This window comes from Lissotriton vulgaris, chromosome 10 (genome assembly GCF_964263255.1).
Source record: "Lissotriton vulgaris chromosome 10, aLisVul1.2, whole genome shotgun sequence".
Lineage (NCBI taxonomy): Eukaryota > Metazoa > Chordata > Amphibia > Caudata > Salamandridae > Lissotriton > Lissotriton vulgaris.
This window is the reverse complement of record NC_141698.1, coordinates 334,217,005-334,238,629: the sequence shown is the minus strand read 5'-3', so window position 1 is coordinate 334,238,629 and position 21,625 is coordinate 334,217,005. Positions and strand designations below refer to the sequence as shown.

The 21,625-nt window shown below is 43.1% G+C and overlaps 1 protein-coding gene across 1 annotated transcript in view; it reads left to right on the top strand.

Annotated features, from left to right (window-relative positions):
• Window positions 1-1,254: 1,254 nt before the first annotated feature.
• The window catches only part of ARF1 (ARF GTPase 1), a 106,147-nt gene continuing 85,776 nt past the window's right edge, over window positions 1,255-21,625 (top strand). Inside the window, exon 1 of the mRNA XM_086941115.1 lies at window positions 1,255-1,394. The gene's annotated coding sequence lies outside the window, so the exon portion shown is untranslated. The remainder of the gene's footprint in view (window positions 1,395-21,625) is intronic.

Sequence of the window (21,625 nt, the reverse complement as noted above, 5' to 3'; positions counted from 1 at the left end):
CCAACGTCTTGAGACCCTTACAAGTGATTTGCTGCACTTTATAACTCCTGACTGATTTACCTTTTGTGGCTGAAATCATGCACAATGCACAAATCATGCACAATGTGTAACAGGGAGCCTGATTCCAATTCTAGCTTCTCTGCTTGACCAAATTGTGTGATTCTGTGCAAATCACGTTACTTCATGGTGCCCTATTTTCACTAAGTGTCAACTCTGGGAGTACCTTGAGCCAGTCCAGGTTGTGCGCTATATTAGCACTTCAATTGTGTATGGTTTAATAAAGGGGTGTAATTTCACTCCACATAAAATAAAAATGCTGGGCATTTATACAGAGCCTGTGTCAAACTGACACTCATATACTGCAGTCAGAACATAGCAAACGGGAAGGAGTTTTTGTTTAAATGCAATTGTTTGTAACTGATGACATTGCAGTGGCAAGGTAGCGTACTGAAGAGAAACACGAGTGTTCACGAACTAACTCATTTATAATGTGAAATAGTTTTGTTGTATTTTACATAAGGTTAGTTAAGTTATCCACATACCAAATGAAATCTTTTGATGCCTTGGCTCATAATCTGGCTCTTAGTGTAAAGCGAAAATCCTTGGCCCAGCTCCGGCTTGGGTCACACTATAGGTTCGACAAGCTCTAGTGGCACTGAACTTCAGTTAACAGTAAAATGCTAGTGTACGTTCCATTGAGACACATGCGACTCAGGTAAATAATATCACTAGGATCAGGCTGGGGCATGCAGTGAAGTCACAGCGCAATAGAGCAATGTGGAAAACCCTGTGTAAGAGTGTTTCACTGATGAACGAGAGTTCAGAATAGAAGAGGACTGCAACGAATACGATAGCATCAATGCGGAAATAAAGCGGCCATATTTGAAATGACATCGCTACATACGGAAGTCAGCAAAATATAAACCCAGCATTCAATTTCACATTGGAACCTTAATAAATACTATTATGCACTTTTAATTTAGAACGCTTGTGGTTTTCTAAAATAAAATAGAAATTGGTATAATGTAAGCATACAATCACATTTACTCAGAAAATGTTAAAGTTAATTGAGCTTAATATTACATTTTATTTTATTTATTGATTTTAGACGTTTATTCCTTTTCCTTGAGATTTTCTGTTACTATTCCTGCTCTTAAATGTCACCCTTACAACGTGGCCGCCTCTTGCGAGGCTGCAGAGCCTGCAACTGAGCCCGCGGGGGTGGCAGTAGAGCGTTGTTTCTACCCAGAGTCCATCGCGCGAGACTGACACTGACGTGGCCGGGGGGACACCGGGATCCGCCATCTTGTTTGAAGGGAACCAACGCCTCGGAGGAGAAGCAGAGGCAACGCCGACTGCGGGCGTGGGAGAGAGCCAGGGACGGGCAGAATAGGGTGAGGAGCTTGGTCGGGCACTGCAGGCTGGGTAGGGGAGGGAGCGGAATTAAACGAACTTGGCTGAATATAATGGTAAAAGAAAGGCCCGGGAGGGTAAGGAAAGGCCTTAGTAATAGGAAAAGGGTAGGAGGAGGGTTAAGAGACGAGAAGCCCCCGTGGGGGAGGGTGAAGTCGGTTCAATGGTGTATCCCTCACTGAGTACAGCAGAGGGAGATCAGCAGAAAGGAGGGCTGCAGAAGAAATGGGCGGGTAACAATTACACGGATGGGCTGGGGGTGGCGAGAGCAGAGAGAGGTGATGGTTGCTGACTGCTCACCACTGGGAGATCGGTGGTTCCTGAGTCTTGGTCGGTCACTTGGGGTGAACTCTGGGATATAGGTGATGGGGAGTGGACCACTGGTATCTCATGAGGCATGAACGTTGGTATCTATCTGGTGTAATGTTGTAGGTGCTGACAGCAAAGCACACTTGTTATGTGGAGGGAGCTTGATCACTGGATGAGTAAGTGGGCTGACATGGTGGTGTAAAGCTGGAGCACTTGGGAGTTGGTGGAAGTAGTAGTAAAAATAGGTAATCGGATATTTAGTGCACACTGGACAAAAGCTGTTAAACGTTGGGGTGAAACACTAGCTTAGAATGAGACCAACATTCATTGTAATATCAGATGATTTAATTTCAAATGTTTTAAATCCTCCATTTCCAAAATCACACCATATCTGTCGTACATACATTTGATGTATATTGCCAGAAATTGAGTGCTTGGTTGGGTCCTTCCAATTTTTCGTAGATTAACCTTGAGAGCAGTCCTAAACGCACAATGAAGTGCAATCGTCAGTTGATCGGACAGCACAATGAAGTGCTCGTCAGTTGATCGGACCAAGTTTTGCTAAACACTGATCGTTAGTATAGCTTTACTTTTGAACAAGCCAAGGAGCTCTTATGTCTAACGTGCAGAACATTGTTGTTAAGAACAAACAGGATATAGCCTTAATTCTAAGATTGTCGGTCAAAAAATGAGAAGACCGAAAATTGAAATCATCTATGAAGTAATTAATAATAAATCGTGCGCTCTGCCGTTCCCACAATAACGTCTGTAGGCCATTCTTAAGTTTGCATCCATTTTAATCGTGGTAATTCGGCTTTAGAACTATAGCTGTTTACACCTTGGTTTGTGCGTATTTTTTCTGATACACAGTGAAATGGCATTCGCGGAACTTTTTTAATCAATGGAAGAAGAGCGTCTGAAGCCTGTAACACTAACTAGTAGGTGTTGGCAGTAACTCCAGAATACTGAAAGGTGGTGGCTAGGTCTATCACGATAGCGGTAGAAGGGAGTATAGTGTTTTCGTGAATACTGGGAGGTGGTGGCTGGTCTTTCTGACGTGGTGCCCGATGGAAGGAACACTTGGAAGTGTGTGATGGTATGAGCCAATATAATTCCCCTTGCCATGCTTTATGGCTGCCACTATTGGTGTTGCCAATTGGTGGTCCTTTATAATTAATTCACCAGCATTGGGAAAGCTAGTGACGGCCACCGGCCATACTCGAGGTACTGAAAACATTGGGGCCTGTGTACAAGCCCCTATCGCTACCTCAGTGTCACTTTTTACGACGTTGTGGTGGCAATAGGGGCAATGTCTTATTTACAAGGCAGCTTTAAGCCACTTAACGTGGCTAAATGCTGCCCTGTAAATAAGGCCCCCTTTCACACTATGCTTATCGTGAAAGGGATGGGCGTTCCACCGCAACACCCATTGATTTTTGACACTGCCCCCTATTTACAAGGGCAGCGTAAATAGCCAAATTTTGGCATCTGCAAAGTTAAGACCAGGGAAAACCTGGTCTTAATTTGGCGAATTGAGGAGAACTGCATTATTTCTCCTCATTTATGCTTTTCTATATGTGCTTCCTTGTGCAGCACACATGGAAAAAGCAAAATACCTTGGATTGTTTATGTACAGGAAGGTCCTCCTATGCATTAAGCAGCACACATAGAAGCGACAAAATGGCATTTAAATTGTTGTTTATGTAAAGGAAGGTTCCCCTTCCTGTACATAAACAATCTTTCCCCTGTGCGCACACACCCATACATTGTGGTGCAATGGTGCCTACGTTGGAGCTACACTGCTAAGTGTAGCGCCAGCGCAGGGGGAAACGCAAGTCTGCACCATATCATTGTAAATATGGTGTAGCCTTGCTTTTCTGAAGTGGCGGAGTGAGGCGTTAAGCTATGATGGCTAACGCTTAACTCCTCCACTTCCTTGAACATATGCTTAATTGTTTTCTATATTGTCTAGATGGTCGCCTCATACCATCCCATAATGTGAAGAGGCAATGCTGCTGGTCTCTGGAAAGAGTAGAAAACATTAAGACAATTATAGGTACGCCAAGCAGGGAGGGACAGGGGAGCAACGAAATAGATAGGTGGGAGGGACGGGTAGTGTCTGATATTAATATTAAAAGCTGAGCGTGATGAGCTGTGGAGGAATGGAAGTGGGGAGAGCAACTAAAATTTCTAAAGAGCACCATCAGTGAGCTATGAATTGCGAGAGAGCAACAGAAGGGATAGAGGTGTTAATAAAAGATGGATAAACAGTGGAGGAAGCAACCAATGAGCTTTTGTTGGGAGACCAACACAGTGTATGAGTCAGTATTGCGAAGCGGAAGGAGTATGCAAGGGGCAGAAGAAAGGAGTAAGAGGAAAAATGCACTCCCATGGAGTACTAAAAGCAAAAAGAAATAAGCATTGACAAAGCTAGTAGGTCTTACCTTTAGACCCTCTGGGACTTTGCCAAAGTTTTCTGGTGATGTTGTGCAGCACCAGCAAATAAAAAGCATTACAGCGTGTGTATACCACTACTGTAGCTTGCATCCTTCAGTACCATGGATATGGACCATACCAAAAGCATACAACGGGCTCTGAGCCATCCTGTTGCTTACAATTGGTTGGCTATCTTGTCACTCATTTGCTTGCTTCTTATTTGATGGCTTTCCATTCTTTATCTGGTATTTGTCCCTCTCTTGGAGCATTATTTCTATATCATTATTTTGTTTGGATGCCTTCTATCCTTCCACTGCTCGCATTCAGAGAACTACTTTTATTCTTTCTCTTTCAGCTCTGGGAGGGCTTGTGTTTTATCCCTCTCCCTCGAGTGCAGCTTCTCCCTCAAATACATGCCCGACCCCATATGCTCAGTTGCTCACATCCACTGCTTGTCCATTGCTTCCCCTCCCCACCTTTTTCTTTTTCTTTTTATTTCAAACGTTCACCCTTTCCTCACAACCCTAAGCCTCAAGCTAGTCTAGTGTTCCCCTGTGCTCATCTACCTTTGCTTCTACCACTTCGATTTCTCCTTGCACATGATTTTCCACTGCCTCCCACTCCTCGCTCTATTCTGTTGCCATACCGCTGTGCTTGTGCCGTCCTTTAAACATTTTTTTATTTTATTTACTGCTCTAAGTGGAGCGCCCCATCTTAGAGCAGTACACAAAAAAGTTTTAAAAAATGGTGGCAGCATCATCCTGCGCCATAGCATTGGGTACATGGATGTGTTCATGTCACACATCACCTCTTATTGGGGGGGATCTTTGTTGATTGGTCAAAAGGGGATTTACCTCTGCTTAGTGTTTCTTTTAACCACTTTTAGTTTTGATATTCAGCTCTCCTCAATTTTTTCATTATTCTAGGTGGTGGTTAGAGCTTTGTTGTAAAACGCTTCTACAGTCAATTTTGATGTGTGTACAAATTACCACCATTATGAAGTTCACTTTTAGTTTTGATACGTGGCTTGGGGACCATACATCAGAAATACGGCCCACAGCTATACTGTGTTGTGGCAGCTTCCACAAATGGCAGAGGAAAACTGTGTCTTGTTCGCTCTTTTGCAGTTCAGCTATGGGTCTTTGCTGTTTCTCTCTTCAATGAATTTTGAAAAACATTCTCTTTCAACATGTATCTTATCGGCAACCAAATCCGGTTAATGCCCTTTTATTAGGTCTCGCCTATGCAGCGCGCAAACGCTGCTCAGAAGGGGGGATCTTTTAGAATTGCTCGGGACTTATGTTTAAACTTGTGCATGTTTTGCACTGTTGTCTATTGGCACTTGTGCAAGTTTGGTGTTTCCCTTGTGAGAGCGAGCAGCGGTGCAATCTGTTAGTAATTATCGTGCCCGCCGCTGCTCGCTCCCGCAAGGTAAACGCTCTGCATGCACAAGTACTCTTTCCTTGTCTTTCAGCGCTTGTTCCCGTTGACTCAGTCTAACATTGGCCCACTAACACATCCGAGAACACAAACTAGCTAATCAATGGAAAAACACTTTCACGTATAAAATAAATTCCATACTTATTGTCTCCGATAGGTCTTTAGAACATGGTCATTACAATGTCACTACTTCAATTTTCCATGAAGTTCTGATGTTGTAATATGGCTGCAAGGCTCACTTGGCATGAAGGTGCATGTTGCAGTTGTCTATTTCTACATAAGTCTCATTACAAATGGATGTACTGCTGAGATGAGGGAAGAGCCCTGCACTCCCAATCAGCTTGCATCCATTGGAGGGCGAGTCTACATATGAACTTGTACTATTAGCCTATGGTAATTTTCCCCTCTCCATCATGCAGCAGCTCAGCCGTGCTTTCACCAGGCGGCTCTTCCATTGCAGAAAGCGTGCGTTTCTCTGCGGCAGGCACTCGGCTGCGCTCATGTCTACCCTATTTATGAACAAGCTGCAGTATTCCTGGCTGAAGGAATTGGGTCTGTCTGAGGAAAGGCATGGGGTGTATAACTGAGCATGGGGAGGGAGAGGTGAGTGTGCTTCAGTGAGTGGATTCTCTATATTTAGAAAAGCATGCTGTGCTACGGGTCGCTAGCTTAACTCGTCCTCTGCATGTTCAGTGAGACACACGTTCAACGCTTTCGCATTACCTGAATACAGTCTACGCCTTTCTTTAAACAATATACTGTTTGTAGTTGTGTGCTGTGCATGGAGAGAACTTTGAGAACATCTCCACGTGTCTGGCGTCAACCAGTTGTAGTATAGTTTTTTCTCGTTGTATTTGTTGTGTTGCTTTACCTTTCAAAAGCCACGAGGAGGATGAGACTGTAAATGTAGGACTAAAGGAGCTTTTGCATGTGTTAAATGTGAAAAACTAAAATTTAATACACAGGCGTTCTTTAATGACTGGCCACCTATTCCTCCTTTTTGTTACTTATGGTCCTGTGTTGTGCCTACCCTTGTGAAGGGCAATTTTGAAGCAAATGTAAATTATTTTAAACTGCTACTGTGAACCTCTTTGAAAACACACCCCTCCTCGCTCTACACACCCCTCCTCGCTCTACACACCCCTCGCTCTCAACTACACACCTCTCTGTCACATCACTCAGGGGCACCACACCATCAATCCGTGCAACCATTCAACAACTGGTTCAAATATGTTCTCTCAATGTTTTAAGCTTCATTACAAATGTCACAAAAATATGTTAATATTTCACTTCTGTACTTCTGTACTTGGATTTTCGTCACAATAAAATACACTGAACATAATCTTCACAAAAGTTATTTACAAAAGTTAATTAAAGCTATTGCCATTATAAATTACAATAACTTTTATTTAATTATTAAAAAAAATAAAAGCCATTGTTATTTGTAATATCAATACATCTACGTCACGTAAATACAACTTATATTGCATTACAAATGCTTTGTGTCACATTTGCGAAAGTTAAAACTATTGTAATTGTAAATGACAAAGCTATTAATTTAGCTATTTTCAATACCAACACATAAATACAAAATTTGTCATTTACAATACCAATAGCTCAAACTTGCCTAACGCGAGACCTATTTAATTGCAAATGCTTGTTTCCCTTTGGTACAGCATAGCAAGATGGGTGAAGGAGTTAAATGCTCTGAGTGGGGATGTAGTACGTTTTGACAACCCTCCTGATTGGCTGCACAGAGATCCCCTGTCCTATACTGGCCCCTTTGTGATTGTTACCTTCAAAGCTTTGCCGTTCAAGCCACTTTAGTATAACCGGGTAAGTGGCAAGACATTTGGGAAGGTGATTTATCATTAGAGCTTCTTGTGTTGCACTGCTGCAATATATAGGTGGATGTTCATCTACAAACATTCTTGAATGGATGGTCAAGGTGTGTGAAATCCCAGCCAATGACGAATTGGGAATTCTCTGTAAAAACAGAACTGTACAGCACCACATCAAACATCTTTGCGGTAACCTGCTTACTAGCCAGGCTATCTTGCATGCCCAAGTTCCTCCTGGACTAAAGATTGCTACCAGGATTGTTACAAAAAGTCTCCTGCAGCTTGACTTCAGTTCCAGGAACAGTATGGCTTCCTGCCTTTAACTGGAAACATACTATTCCCGTGCTGTGGAGGTCCTGAGTTACTAGTCTTTAAGCCATATGGAAGCTGAGCTCAGTGTCTCTTGAAGAGACCAGTTAGAGATCCCTAAAGGGGGGATCTATTACCTCTTAGGGCTGTGCTAAATGGTATCTTAGTATATTGACACTGTATGTGTTGATGCCAGGTGGGCAATTGCTCTGCACCGGGAAAATACATTACACATGCTAAGACACCTACCTCCCAGCAGTACCACACTCTGTTAGAACAAGCATTGGCATAGCCAATCGGTCTCACCTTTAGGACCATATAAGTGTTTAGCCATGCAACAGTTGATGTTGTTGCACCAAGGATATTGTGCTGGATAACTAAACACTTATAAGGTCTCAAAGGCGAGACCTATTGGCTAGACCAATGCTTGTGTTTGCCATTTGGAACTATTAAAATTGATTAAGGTAAACTTAGTTCTTAATATGTTCAGATGTTTCCCACGGTCTTTCAGCTGAAAGTAGTTCTATAGCTTCACTTTTTATCCCCAAGTGGCTTGAAAACTGTCTTCTATTTATGGTCATGTCGAGTTTTTATCCTGTGGGTAAGTCTGAGGTGACTAACAATGTATATTTTGCGTAGTCCGAGACATGTGATGGCAGCAATTTGAACAGTTGGGGGCACTTGAATTGAAAGTGAATTTCAGGATTTTGAAGCTGGGAACATTTTAAGAACTTTGTTTAATGAATTTCCATGCATGCTATAGTTTTCCATCACAGTTAATTTTTTTTGTAATTTGTAAAAACATTTTAGCCATAGACTACCTTGGTAATTAAATAAGTTTTCTTTTTGACAGGTGTTTTTTTTCTCTTCGGATTTATACGGGCTTTCTTACAGTGTAAGTGAAAGTTACCAGTAGAGATTATATGGTTGGCCTCTTTTCATCCATTTATTTGTTTCATTGAAATGAAACAATTCAGTTCACATAAGAATTTCTGTGCAAAGGCGTGATATGCTTTTGGGGACTGAGAAGGGGGGGCAGGATCTGTCCCTCAGTGTAGTGGGTGGTACCAGGCGAGCACCTTTGGTAGGAGACCCCTAATGATCCCCAGGACCTTTCAAACACTAACAATGCTCTGAATGCCTCTACCTCGCACCTACATTGAGAGTCTTGCTGTTGTCTCCGATAACATGTCACTATATGGTCCTTTTACAAGGCTAGTCTCTATAACGTACGTCCCATCTTTACTCAGCCTTGCTGCATGTCTGCTAGCTGGGTAGATTCTGGTGCTGGTCACTTTTGATTGCCTGCTTGTTGCATTTTGCAAGGCTTATGTCATTCTTTCTTGATTCACGTGGCTTGGTGTTTTTTAAACCTCACGAATTATAGGAGACTGCTCTCGTCTTGTAGATATAATGCACATCTTGTCACTGTTGTAGGTTATAATATTTACCCAACTGGGTCAGAGCGTTCTGTCACATCGTAGTCTCCACATAGTTGCACCGACAACATCTCAATTGACATTGCAGTTAGCATAGTCATAGGCATACATCATGACCATCTTAAGTACTCGCTCATCTCAGAGGTAAAGCTCACTCCTACCAAAGACTGATAACACTTTAAAGAAGCCAGAAACAAAAAGCATTTGCAATGCAATAGGTCTCGCAATTGCGAGATTTAAATCTATTGGCATTGTCAATGATAAAGCCTTTTATTTAAGTTTTAAAAACATAAATAAAAGTAATTGTCATTTACAATGCCAATAGCTCAAACTCGCGTAAATGCGAGACCTTTTGCATCGCAAATGCTTGTTTAATTTATCTGCTGATTTCTAGAACCAGAAGGCAATCTTTGGTGGCAGTTGACACTTCACAATGAACATAATGAAGATATTCATTAAATCACTATTTGTAGCCAATTCATCCTAAGAAATGAATTGGCAGATGTCTTGTGTACCATGCAAACTATCCATGTTATGACACCTGTAAAACAACTTTGCACGCAACTTTTAAAATCGGCTTTTGTGAATACACCGTGCAGAAAGTACACAACCACTTGTATATATTAAACAATGAATCGGAATTTCTTTAGGAGATTAAAAGCTCCTCACTGACATATTGGGGACCTCATCTTAGCCGAGGGAAGTGTGCAAGTTTTGTTTAATGATGTTATCTAGTCAGTTTCAGTTTCATCAACTTTTATTCGATTATCAGTTTGTATAATCATAAAAAGTACATACAAAAAAAGTTATCAGCACATGAATAAATTTAAAAATAAGTCAAGATAAAAAAGAATTTTAGTAAAAGATAAAGTTGCGGTTCTGTATGGTTCTAGAATAACTTGGAACATTACGACGTATTGTTAAGACTGCTTTAAGAAAAGTCACTATAAGTTTAGCTTCATGTAGCGAGTTCAAAGATTGCAAATAGAGAAATGCAGAATAGCATTGTCTATGGCCACTGGATCGAAGAAGTGGAATAATCCACTTTTTTCGTGGAAGTTTATTGTATTTGCAAAATAAAACAACATGAATCGTAGACTGTGGGGAGATTACATCGCAGGGACAGTTCATCAGGTTGCGGGACCAATTATGAGTTTCCGGAAATGAAACTAAACGGAAAAAGATGTTAAAGCGAAGTCTTGTTAGTAAAAACTTTTCATGATTTGATAAAAAGTACGTCAAATAGGCTTGTATGCCTTTGCCAGATTGTTGGGCACAGATTTTTTCATTTGATGGTTTTGTGATCTCTGCCTGGTTCCGTAGCTCCCTCAAGTGACCCAGACACATTGATTTTAACTGTTTCCTGGAAACGTCTTCTACTGAAGCAGGATCTTCAAAGTAGGACTCGTGGTCCAGGTCTTTAAAGAAGTTCCATATGTAAGTTAGCCAAGGAATTTTTCGCCAGTTTGTCAGGGCTAAACAGTCTGTGATGAGGGAGCGAGTTAAGTGACATTCAGGGTTGGTCCATATTCGATGCCACAGTAAAATTGTCTGGCAGCGGATGGTGTCAATGATATATTCCATGCCAAGCTCACAATGTGAAGCTAGTATCGGGGAACTTTGAGGGAGAGCTAAAATGTATTTTATAAAAGCGTTTTCAGTTACCTGAAGCTGATCTATACGTCCATGACCCCAAACTCCAGCTCCATAGGTAGCCACACTATGGCATTTTGCATAGTATATAGTCAGGAGTTCGGGTGGTGCTGGTTTCCCCAATTTCCTCGAAAAAGAGATCAATGCCGATGTTGCACGACGGAAGTGAAGATTTCTGGCGTCAATTGCCTTTCGCCAGTTCATTGCTTCGCCCACTAAGATTCCTAGGTATGGGTAGACTGAGGTTCTTTCCAGTTTTGTTTTGTCGACCATTATCGATTTGGGGTTTTTGACCCTGGAACCGATGTGCATTGTTAAGGTTTTCTTTATGTTTATTTTGAGGCCAAGTGAGTCCATGAATGTTGCATATTTATTGATTTGTATCTGAAGTTGGTTCAGGGTCCGTGCTAAAATGACTGAATCGTCAGGATACAGCAATGTGGGTATCGGACGATGGTTTATCTGGGGTAAGTCCTGGCTCCCTTCCAGCATAGCCTGTTCAAGCCCGTTTGTATAAAGATTGAACAGGAAGGGAGCCAGTACACATCCCTGTCTTACTCCCTTTATTTGAAATGAACGGGACAGCTCACCACTGGTACCAAATCTTACTCGCCCTACGGCGTTAGAATAGAGTTCTCGTAGGAAGGTTATTATTGGGGGGTCCACTCCAAGGTCGCTGAGTATTTGCCAGAGTTTTGCGTGTTGGACGCAGTCAAATGCCGCACTTAGGTCGACATAGACAAGGAAGATGTTACCTCTTTTAGCGTGAACATATTTCCCGGCCAGGAGGACGAGGTTGAGGGCCTGTTCCACGGTCCCAAGCCCCTTCTGGAATCCATATTGCAGGTCGGTTATGATGTTATTCTCCCGGGCCCAAGATTGTAGACGGTCCAGGAGTACTCGACCCGCGATCTTACCCATGGAGTCCAGAAGGGAGATTGGTCTGTAGCAAGCAGGATCGTTACGGTCGCCTTTTTTAAAGATGGGTAAAAGGATTGATGTTGACCATGACTGGAAAAGGCCGACCGAAGTTACAGCTGACATGACCCGGGTGATTATCTGCGACCAAAAGTCAACGTTATGGAGAAACAGGTCCATTGGAACGCCGTCAGGGCCAGGAGCCTTACCAGATTTGGATGCCCTGATTGCTTTTATGATTTCGCTGAGGTGGAAATGTATCTTTATCGGGTAGGTGTTATTTCCCGCTGGATGGTCCTCGTTTGTTACTGGGCCATTGTCTAGTACGGCATCCGGAGTTGATCCAAAGATTTTTGAAAAATGGGAGACCCAGTCTTCTTCGGTTACTGCCACATCAAGATGTTGGATTTCTGTACTATTGGCCAAGAAAGGAGATCTTAAGACTTGCCAAAATGAAGTGCTGTCTTTTCTTCGGGCGCTGTCGTGTAGTTGTGACCAAAGGTCTTGTTTGATTTGTTTTTTACGGTCTTGCCTAGCAGAGTTATATGCTTTTCTTAGGCTGGAGATTTCCTGGGCATCTCTCGTGGGTCTGTGTAGGGCTTCTTTGAGAGATGAAAGTGCCTTCCGACAAGCAGTGTCGAACCATCTCGTGGTAGGGGCGTTATTGTTCTGTTTTAATTTAACAAATAGTTCATCCCTTATTGTTTCCTGAATGCTTTGGAAACTGCTGACGATTTTATGAGGTGGTGTCTCCAAGGACATGCATTCAGATAGCCAGTGTTTGTTTTTTTCAAGGACCCTCTGCGTCGTCTCTTCTGGGTCGATCTTAGTCCATTTAACTGTGTAACCATTCAGTTTGTTCATGGAAAGTGTTTGCTGGTTAAGAGAGCTCGGTTTTACAGGGTGTCCGTTTACCATTTTGATGGTGATAATAATACTAAGTGGGTAGTGGTCACTTGTTGGGTTAGATCCAGTTTCAAAATTTCCTAGTTGCCCTTTAAGTGAGTGGGAGGCTATTATGTAGTCTATGGTTGTTGAGTAGCCTCTTCCATGAAAAGTTGGTAGGAAATCCTGCTGCGGGTCAACCAATTCGTTTACATAGTCCAAGTCTAAGGAAAATAAGATGTCATTCAGTTTGTTTCCACATGTCGAGTGCACAAAGTGGGGTATGGGGTTGCCAAGTTCGTTTTGCAATCCACAGATACCTTTTTTGTGGTTTGGGCACAGAGGGAAATTGAAATCGCCACCCCAAATTAGATGAGTTGTAATTGTATTGTTATCGCTTCGCAGTAAAGAATGTAGCAATCTCTCCTAAGTTTGTCCAACAGTCCGAGGTACCAGAGTTGTTATAGTAATTAATGAGTACGTAATTATTGTCTTTGGAAGTTATCTGCATAATTTGGAATGTTGGAGACTCCTTTAATAGTTTCACTCTGAAGGGGAGAGTATTAGCAACGTAGATCGTGAGCCCCCCTTTGGTCTGCCCATGTTTCCCTGCACTGCTGGGGTGAAGAGTTTTGTATCCCGCAAGATGTAACGGGGTTGTACACCATGTTTCTTGAAGGCAGAGTATCTGGTGTTCCCTGGTTGTGTCAAGCCATAGCTCCAGTGTTATTTTTGAGGACAGACCTGCGACGTTCCAATATGCAATGGAAAGGCTCAGGTTTGCGGATTCAGGGGAGGCGTGAAGGAGAGTTATTTCTATCGGGGTGCTCACATCCAGAGTGTCTGTCAGGAAGTTTGTCTGGGTCTGTAAAAGGTTAATAGGATCTTTAGCGATTTTGGTTTGGTGATAGTATGAATCGGGGGTAGTTCCAAGGGAGTCGGTGGAAATGGTATGGATAACGTTGGTGGAATTGCAAGAGAAAACAGTGGTGCTCTCCGAGTTTAGGTTTTTGTGAATATAGGGAGTAGGCTTCGGTGACACTCGCTGCTGGCTTTGATTTACTAGTTGGTATGTGGTATTGAGGTTTTTACTCTTAGATTCAACCCTGAATGGTCAATCGACCATCTCAAGGCAGTCGAAGCGATTTTGTGTTGGAAAGCCCTGCCAGCCTTCGTATGACTGGAAGGGTCTATCTTGCCAGTATTGCCTTGGCCAGTCTCTCGAAGCATTTCTGCTTCCGTGGTCATAGGTATACTCCATCTGTTTCCACTGATCATTTTGGGGCTGGTGCCAATTCCAGGATGGAGTGTAGTGATGTTGTCTCGTTGGGGGATAGAAGAAAGAGAGATGTCGAGCATCAATTCCCCCTTTTTTCTCCAGCGAGGGCCAAGCACAGATATAGTCCACAGTGGAGGGGTCTCTGCATGTTACTATGATGCAGTCCCCTCGGGTCGATTTTGGTGTTTTACCTACCCATACTACCCTACGGACTGTAGAGATCCCTCCCGAGTGATGGGATTCTAGTGGCCTGTTGATGCTTAGCCATTGCATGACCTTATTTTTAAGTGACCAGGCGGTTTCTGGTGTATCGTCAGTTAATTCTGGTACGCCAGTGAGTACTATTGTATATGGGGTGGCTTCTGGGGGCAAGTGGGCTGGACGTCTGGGTCCTGGTATTTTTTTAGGTATCTTTTTTGGAGATAACTGAGGGACCGTTGGTTTAGATGGAAGAGGTGTTAACTCAAACAAAACTCATCCCACAAAAAAGTTATCTGTTGCAAGCCCTGTAATGACTGGAGTTGCCGAGCCTGTGTTGGGTGTTTGTTGGTTCGACACCGCATTAATTTTACCCTGTTGCGGTCGAGGCGTGGCATTTTGTGGGTTTTGGTTCAAAACATTTTGTTTTGGATTTTTTGAGGGTAGAATAGTTAGGATTGGTTGTTTTGTTACTTTGGTTGGTTGTGGTTGGAGAGGTGTTTTGGCGGACTGAGGGAGGTTTCGCGGCCCCTTTTTCACTAGATGTGTATTGGTATCAAGAAGTGTGGCTGAAAGAATTGCCAGTTGGGCTTCAAGGTTCCTGATGCTTAATTGGATAGGTTTCAAATGCTGTACCAAAAGGTCTTTTGTTGCAATTAATACTTGTGAGGTGGCTTTGCATGTTCTACAGGGATTGTCAATAGCCTCATTTAGGATTGTAGGATGCAAGAGGTTAGTTTCTAAAGGGAATGATGAAGTTGGTTGCAGTGTTTGTGTTGTAAGATTTAACGGCTCCATGACTTGACCTGAACAAGGAGCCGTAGCTACTACATTGGCAGTGAGGTTTGTACTGCCTAGTTTTGGAATGGCTCCTTCTCTTTCTCCTCGGAGGTACATTTCTATATTGATCTGGGATCCTTCCTGTGTTTGACAGGCTGCTAAGTCGGGGGATGCCTCTAGGTTATCTGAAGTTGATGATAGATCAGACTCGAATTGCGTTACTGATAAGTCTACTATAGACGGGACTGTGTTGATGTCAGGAGCAGTCACAGTGACAGGAAGGGAACAGTTTGGGGAGGTTAGGTGAATGGGGGAAGTAGCAGTTGCTAGGGTGCCCAGGGACGATCGTTTATCGTTCATGAGGTCCAGTGACACTCTTTTTTTCGAGAAGGGAGATACTCTGGTTGATTACCTCATGTGTCCGTGAAATGAATAGATCGATTGGTCCGGTTATTTGTGCTACCTCTTGGGCGTTCTTAGATTTGATCTTTATATTACTTCTGGTTTTGGGAGGCATAATTGAGGTCTGATGGCTGTAGTACCCAGAGCCGAAAGGCGGGGTGGCCCGGTCCGGTTTCTACTGGTCACTAACGGGCAGCAACGGGCCTGCCCTTGGCCCGGGCTTCGCCCCGTGCTCCGCCCCGCGCGCGTCCCGCGTCATGGGAGGGATGATGGTGTTTATATATGTATCGGTGGTGGGCGTGGCGCCTGGGGGAAGAGGAACCAGCTGGTCAGCGTGGGGGTTGCTGGTCCTCGCAGTCCCCCGGGTTGCTGATGGAGTTTTGCCCACGCCTCTTACCCTGAGGACTCCAGCTGGGAGCGCTACACTAGGCCTGCCGACTGCAGGTCTCGCTCACACCAGCGAGTCCTCGGGGAGGCGACAGCCAGGAAACAAGTAAGGAGAGTTGCGCTGACCTTTGCTCCGTCCTGTACGCAACAGCAGGCAGCAGGGATCAGCTACGGCAAGTGAGTATATTAAACAATGAATCGGAATTTCTTTAGGAGATTAAAAGCTCCTCCCTGAAATATTGGGGACCTCATCTTAGCCGAGGGAAGTGTGCAAGTTTTGTTTAATGATGTTATCTAGTCTTCTCTCCGTGGTAGGTCCATCTTCAAAAGGTTCACCATTGCCTTAAAAATATTAATAGAAAGAAGGCTAAAGCTGCAAATCCAACAATCGGTTTACATCAGATTTGTGAGATATTGATATAGTAGCAGTGTTGAAAAACCCATTGTAAATTTGTCAATTTACAGAATCTGTAGACCTGCAAAAATACATCTAGCGAACATGCTTAATTTTTAAGCTTTTAGATCTCTGGCCATGGCCCCAAGCAAAGAATACATTTATGCGTATTTAGATGTTTGCACTGAATTGTAAATCTCTGCACCTTAAACCTGTTCTTACAGGTGATCATCAATCTGCCTAGGGTTCTACCTATTTCCAGGAAGTGAACTGACCATGTTCACTAGCCTTAATCTGCCTCTATTTAATCATCACAATTTGTTGTGTACCACAGTGTTTCTTTGTGTGGTAGGCAATTACCATTCTACAGATTGGTTTCATTACCATACTGTAGTCTTGCACTTAATCAGTATTGCTGCTCATTATGGTACTAGGAATTTTAACCAATTTCACAACACTATTAGTAATTTAATTCTGTTGTCTAGAGTGTTATGAAACCAAGCCCAGGTACTGGGATTACCAACTCCTAGAACACATTATCTGCTGTGTACACTCTGTGTTATATATCTCTAACATTAGGAGCCTCTCTAAGTCTAAAATCCAACACGTTTACTGTATGCCAGTTTGAGATTATTATTTTCCCTCTTAGTCTACTCTATTCAGCTTACGTTAATGGAAAACGTTTGTTTGTTGGGGGACTGACTGTGATGTATTTAAAAAGCCCATCTCACAATATTAGTTGGCAGACATATGTATAGTTCTTATGTTTTTATCTTTATTGGTGGTGAGCCAGTTCATAACCGATTTCATGAGAAGAGAACTGTGAAAGCGTGTTTCTTCCATAGGACTTTTTCAAATATATATAGAGCGAGGTAGTATATGTCGAAGTGTTGTAATGGGAATGTTTTGGCTCAGGAGACTGTTGTAGAAGTGTATCATGTACAGTGTATGAACTAATCTCTACTGGTTACTTCAGGCTGGTTGTTTATAGGAGTTTTGCAGATCTTCAAAACTCATAGCCCATCAAATAAACTCACTGAGGCACATTGTCTCACTTTGATAAAGTGATCTTTTTCTTTGACCTCAACTAACTCGTGGATGTGCGGCATCTGTTGGTCCATGACTTTATTTTTGAACAGGGAAGTTCTCAATATTGGTTCGAGACATTGTATTGCTCCATGAAGGACATTGTGGTTGTAATTTATTGCCCCACCTTCTTGCTTTATTTCCATACTAGCAGCCCGTCCCGACCTTGTCTGGGAGCAACAGGCTTCCCCGACCCCCACCCGCCCCGACATTGTCCAGCAGCCCGGGCCCCCTCCAGGCCCGTCCCCCGCCTGACCCGACATGGGTCCCCTTACCTCAGCCGCCACTCCTCCCGCCTGTCCGCTGCTCGCACCGTCGCTGGCCTGTCCGCTGCTCCTCACGTCACCGCTCCTCCCCCGTGCCATGTCCGCCGCTCCCTTACCTCAGCCGCTGCTCCTCCAGCCTGTCCGCTGCTCGCACCGCCGCTGGCCTGTCCGCTGCTCTTCACGTCACCGCTCCCCCCCCCCCCTATAACCATCTACACACCCTGGCGATTCCAACGGTGTATCGGGTGTGTGGATTGGCGCTGTAGTTCCCGAGTTTACACGCCTCAAAGTCTGAAAGTTCTTCCTTTATTATAGTAGTATAGATATTTAGAAGATGCAACATATCTTGGGGTTGATTATAAACGTTTCAAGTAGGCAGTGTATTTCACCCAGAGAAATTGTTACTCATTATGTTGACTGTTGAATGATCATAGACTCCAGCCGCAGATCAAATTATCTTTTTTGAAACGAGTATGACATATCCTTCCTTAAACAGTAAAATAGCAGTGCTCTGCTCCAATCTTTCATTATAAATTTGATCTGCTCTGTAAATAGAAGTAATATTCATCGTTAGTTGTTTAGACAGGGATAACGTTTTGTGGTGCACATTTACAGCTTACCCTAAAGAATCTCCACAGTTTGCCTTGTCGCTACCATGTCCTATTTGCTTTTACTTCATGCTTTATCTCTTGGAAGGTGAGGTTTTTTTCAGAAACTATTGCTTCGCATAGTTGAAGCACACATTGTGAGGATTGCTTTCCTGGTTACAGGCCAAAGAGCATTAAAAAAAATGTTCATCTGCACAGAAATTCTCTTCAATATTGAATGCATATTCAAGAAAGAGGTTTAAGGTCTGCCGGTGCCTATCGGAAGCATAGATATTTTAAGATCATTCCACTGTTCTGTCCTTGCTGGAAGCGGACAAAAAAAATATTAACCATATCATGCTCATGAAAAGCCAAAAGGTCTTGCCTATAGGACATATTGGCTTTGACTGTGCTTTTCGCACTGCTGCTGTGCAGCAGCAGTTTTTTAAAAAAAAGCACTATGACACGTACACGTCTTTCAGGAGGCATGTTCATGCTTTGTCATGTGCACATGGTAAGATTAATTTACACGCATACAGAATGATACAGGTGACATCTTTTTTTTTTTTTCTTTTACTCAATCTAAGATTGCGGACACAAACCAGTTAGATTGGTAAATGATTTAAAAAAAGACATTTTAAGTTTGCAAAAGCCCTCCAAAAACGCTATTATAAGGTTTTATGTACGTTTCATTTTTTCTTCTTAATGGACCCCCAAAGAATGGTACAGCAAGGATCGGTGGAGACGGATTAAAGTATATTAAAAAAGCCTGTGGGTTAGTAGGAAAGGCAAAGTAGCATATGGGGGAGCAAATGCGTGCTGGGGTGTAGATATTTGGTTGGGAGACGCACTTGGGGGAGAGAGGCTAGAAAACACATACTCATTGATTGCTTAATGAAAAAGAGAAAAGTTGTTATTTAAAAGTGAGCAATGGCAGGACACCTCAGCAAGCCAAAACAAGCATTTACAATTTAACGGCCTCGCCTTTGCAAAAGTTAGAGCTATTGGCATTGTAAATAACAACATTTTTATTTATGTGTTGGTTTTTTAAACAGATAAATAAATGGCATTGTCATTTACAATGCCAATAGCTTAATCTCTCGCAAATGCCACACACAAACACACAGACCCACACAGAGCTACACACACAGAGCCACACACACACATAGAGAGACACACACACACATAGCCGCACACACACACAGAGCCACACACAGAGCATAATTCCAAGAGCCAATGTAGTTAAAAAATTACTTGGGAAGAAGCATCCCGGGCACCGTGGAGGCGCTGACAGCTCATATTAATACGCTCCGCCTAGTCCAACCAGTCATGGCCAACAGCCACTTTCTATCTCAGTCTACTCCAAACAGTCATGGCCTACAGCCACTATCTATCATAAAGTTTGCGCAGACAGACTTGAACAGGGAATGTGCGATCGAGCTACAGACGGGTATTGTACATTCTTGGGTGGATCTTGTGCACTGGCACACAGGCGGGAGCAGGGACCCCGCGTAGACATGAAGAGGGAACGTGTGCTCTCCAGACAACTACTCATAGACACACCAAGTGATACAAACACACAGTAGCTAGTGACGCACAAACAGACATCTACTCACAGACACATCAAGTAACTTGACACCAATGATGTAATATACTTTTCAGTATTGTGCACTTTTCAGATGTCTTGTGCATCCCAATGGAAGCACTTTCTAGAGTGAAATGAAGCACTACACAGCCAATGGCATGTGGTGAGAAAAACACTTGTAGATGGATACAAAGCTACGTATATTTTAACAATATGGCTTTGCAGCCAGTATCACTAACAATATTTAATCAATACCACTAATTCATGCATCTTTTCCAACAGCACAGGGGAGCCATTTGCTCCCGATATGTGAAGTGCACTTATCATAGGCTCCAAGTTCAGAAACAGCAGGGCTCGACAAATCATAAAAAATGCTCTAGACCTGCAGGTCTAGTAAACTACAAAATCTCCTCGACCTAACTTAAATGAGCTTGACCTCAAACTCTGACAACTGAGCAAATGTGACAAGTTAACAAGATTTAAAAGCATTTTTATTGCTCATTTACTTTGTGTGCAATAAAAATGCATTTAAATCTTCCTATCTTGTTTTCCAACCTGCCAAAGTCAATCAGCCCAGTGAATGAAGTATCAAGAACAATGCCATGTTGGTGTGATCAGCCCCTGACTGCACTCATGCCTAGTCTTCAGAGGCACGATCGCGCAAGTGCAACTCTACAAATATACGAGCGCCTTTTCTTTTTTTAATTTACCAATCCGAAAATGGTCTTAAAATTAAAACAAAAATAAATAGTAAGCACGCGATTGGCTTGGTTACGGATACAAAAAAGTAAAACATACTTACACACACATATTTATATATAGAAATAATTATAAAATAGGACCTCGGGGCGCCGTGTAATGGATGTCATTAAGGATAGGTCACAATCGGTAGTACAGGGAGCACTGAAGCACACGCGCGAGGAGGAGCAACACGGAGCACAATGGAGAGCAACACAAGGCTCAGGGGAAAGAAGTACAAGCGACAGAGCAACAGCATGGCATGATGGGTGCACACAGATGGGAGAGCAAAATACAGAGCCCAGAGAGAGCTGCACGAGTGAGAACTAAAAAACATGCGCTATCCCGGGGTTCTTAATAAAATATATTTTTTAATGTAGCTCCCTCAAAGCTAGCAGTGAAGGACACGCAAAAGTTACGCTTGGGGGAAACTACAAGGCAAGTTATTGAATAAAAGGCAAACGAGTGTGAAAATAAAGTCAACCGGTGATAGGCAATGGGTGGGCTTCAAAGTTCTTGGTAATCTGACAATAGGTCTTTTTCAGCTGGTGCTGTTTGGTAGGCTCGACTGAAGATAATGTGCGGTGTTAAGACAGCTGCTTGCAGCTTACAATGCAGCATAGAAAATGAACTCTAGCCACAAGGTAGGGAGGACTATAGCCTTCAAGAAAATAGTATTTTAGCAAGTTGCACCCCCTATTAAAGTGCTGCATGCACTTACGCCGCTCTACATTTTAGCCAGAGATGTGGGGGAAAGCAAATTTATCTCCTGCTCTCGATTCCCACACATAGGATCACTTACCAGGAATAAGCACAACAAGCACACCATCGTGGATCACGGACCATGGGGATACAGCCTGCAGCTGTCCCACCAATCGGTAGATTATATTTCACTAGGCGGCAGGTGCTGATCTGCAGGTAGCCTGTCCAGGTACACTCCAATGATGACTATCCGTTTCGCTCTCTTGTCACTGAGGACTGGAGCTCGCTGTCCTCGTGAGGCTCCGGCCTGAAATGAATTACTAATCGCTGTACTTAATAGGCAGGCCAAACCATTTTATGTATGCCATGAAGGATTGCGAAGTTCCCCATCCAATTCTTCTGTGTTATAACAGGCAGGTCCTCAAAATATGAACAGTAAAGGTGGGGTCCGGCAGCCAGATTAGTCACAGTCCAGTAGGTCTAGGGGAGGCATTTCCCAGGTGGATCACTTACCGTTAATGAATCCTTCCTGTTAAGAGCTGTGTGGTATTTAATTAGAAAGGTGATCACTTACCATC